Below are 2963 nucleotides of genomic sequence, written 5' to 3'. Positions count from 1 at the left end.
GGCGCGGCAGCAGCAGGAGGCCCCATTAGCTAAAGTGGTGCTTCAGGTTAAGAACAGTTTCAGGTTAAGTACGGACCTCCGGAATGAATTAAGTACTTAACCCGAGGTACTACTGTAGTTGCTTTGGAAAATGTGTAACTGTGTGCTGGCATTGGGGAGCAGGACCCCTGGGAAGAATCCCCCGGCTAAGGGGGTGCTATCTCTGGGAATCCTGGTCCCAGAATCTTGGGCTCCTGGGACTCTTGAAAAGTTCAGGTTCAGACATTCTGCTCATTCTCCAACACTGAATAAATTGTTCAAAATGATCCCGGGGAATGTAATTTCCCGGATATATAAAAATGAAAGGTTGTCCTCATGCAGTCGACACTGGAGGATTTCTACTGCCGCATCACAACCCGGGATTTCTGTGAAGTCAGAGAGGGGAAGAGGAGAAACCAAAAATATCATAGAATCGTAGAGTTGGAAGGGACCAGTCAGGTCATGATGCCTGAAGATGAAGCCGGTTGCACAACAGAGAACCTTCACCGTGAGAGGGAGGATAAAGTATGCACAGCCCTGAAATATCCCATAATCCCTTCCCACAATGTGTTGCCTTCAACATGAAGTCACAGATTCCATGTGGAAATTGGGAAGGTGAGCTGTTTTATTAACAAGCAAGCAAACACCCATGTAAACAAAGCAACCATCAACTGACTTTCACCTTCTCTAACTGAACAAACTGAGAATTTGACCTTAAGGTTCTTAAAACACGGCAAGTATCGAGCGTGCACACAAGCAGAGCTGCAGAATCGGAAGGGACGGTGGCTTGATATTAGGGCAGAAGGCGAGTGAAATATACCTGGAGTCGAGTGTGAATTTCATGCTCTTTATTCAGCTCGTAGTAGCAATGAATGAAACTTTCCCCAAAATGTCTAGCGTTACTTCCGGGTTTCGCCACTTGTGCATGCACAGACGCTCAAAATGATGTCACGCACATGCGTAGAAGTGGCAAAAAGTGACACGCGCGTGTGCAGACGCGCTGTCACTAGTTACGTTTACTTCTAGATATGAACAGGGCCCCGGAACAGATCCCGTTCGTATCTAGAGGTACCACTGTATAAACATTATTTACACAACGGGCCTCACATGATTGGCTAATTCCGGGCTGCTCCTATAGGCCAATCAGGTTGTGGATTTTGTGGATTCACTTCCTCCAGAAGCCTGATTGGCTGCTCCTGCAGGCCAATCAGGTCGCTGATTCACTTCCACCTGGAGCTGGATTGGGTGGCTCCTGCGGACCAATCAGACTGCTGCATTCTGGATCCTATTGATCTAGGATTCAGCTCAGTACATAACACCCCTCCCCTCTAAGTTCCAGTCCTGCCCGGCAGGTTGCATTCATAGTCCTCAAGGTACGCCGGCTGCTTACGTATGCTTTGCGGCCTGGCGTGTTCCCTGGTCAGGGGTTCGGGTTCTGGCTCGTGTTCCGAGGCTGCTGGCTGTGATGGGGCTGTTAATCTGGCGCAACTGGCCCGCTCGGTCGCGGCTCTGGTTCCGGTGTCCTTTCAGCCTCGGGGGTCCCCTCTGTACTTACTGATTCTGCCTCCCCTGCCCACCCCTCCTGCTCTATGGCCCTCACCGCCCAGCTGTCCCCTTGGAACAAACAACATACTGAGTCATTGCAATGTTTGGGTGGAGGAAGACCGCAGCAGCCTCCGTGGAGGTGGTCTGCGTACAAGGGGGCTTGCCCCAAAGGAGGGGGGAGGCATGGTCATGGAGGGTAAAATGAGGGGTTCAAGGTGGGGCTGCAAAAGAGAGAAGTGGCTTCAGAAATAGGGCTGGGTGAAAAGTCTGCGTGTTTCTAAATTCCCCTCCATAACAGCAGCAAGGAAAGGCTACTGCGAGGGACGCATAGGCCCCTTTGGACCAATTGCTCAGCTTCAGTGGAATTGCATCCTTCTGCCCAGGCAAAAAGATTTCACTGGCTTCATTTCAGAGCCCATACAGGAGTGTGTTAAGATTTTTGGACGTTTCTTGGCGATTCCCATTTTTAGAACATACTGCCAGCCTAACTCCTAGTGGACAATGTCCCTCCCCCGCCATAAAATATTGGGGGGGGCCCTGCAATATGGGCATTGCCATTCAAACGGTGTGTGTGTGTGTGTGTGCTGTGTCATGTGACTGATTATGTGTGGAGGGGCTTATCTGGTTCTCCAGTATTTTATTCAAGTTGGCCCTCCTGACATGGGTGTAGGCAATAAAATAAAAATACTTAAGTAACTGAGGTTCTGCCCCCCTGGCTACACGGGGGGGGGGGCGTTATGGGGGCAGTTGCCCCCCCCCCAATCAAGACAAATCTGAGATTCTCCCCGCTCCAACAAAAGCCTGCCCCCCAACATGACCCCTGATGGATATTCAAATGGTGCGCACCACGTCTGTGATTGATGCGGGACAGGGCTTGCCTGCCTCCCCACCCATATGATATTCAAGTTGGCACGCCTGGGCAGGGCACTTCCAACGCGCCAAGGGCTGCGGACCCCGGCGCCTGCTTGCCAACGCCTCGCTGGGCTGCGCCGGTAAGCTCCAAACCCGTGGGGAGCCGGCTCGGGGTCTGCACCGCCCCACAGAAGGGAGGACCTCGTGACCCACTTTGCCGGCGGAGGTCACTGTCGGTCATTGCCTTCCCGGTTCCGGGAGCGGCGTAAGCCTCTCGGGCGCGCGCGCGCACGCCCCCTTTCCCTCCTAACCTCTCCCTCTCCCCGGCGGCGCATCAGCTGCTAAGGGGAAAGTCCCGGCTGACGCGCCGGCTGCGCACCCGGCTGGCCATGCGAGGGCCATGCATGCAACGGAGTCCCTCCGCGGCCAACGGCGCCGTCCAACAGCAGATTGCGGGCAGCCAATGCGGAGCGCGCAGCGAGGTGGCACCAAAGTGCCGGCGACCAATGGGAGGCTCTCTCCAAGTGCCAAGGTACCAGCCTCCTGCT

This window comes from Podarcis vaucheri, assembly GCF_965113315.1.
Source record: "Podarcis vaucheri genome assembly, chromosome: 5".
NCBI classification, from domain to species: domain Eukaryota; kingdom Metazoa; phylum Chordata; class Lepidosauria; order Squamata; family Lacertidae; genus Podarcis; species Podarcis vaucheri.
The sequence above is the reverse complement of the archived record's forward strand: the minus strand, read 5'-3'. Positions refer to the sequence as shown.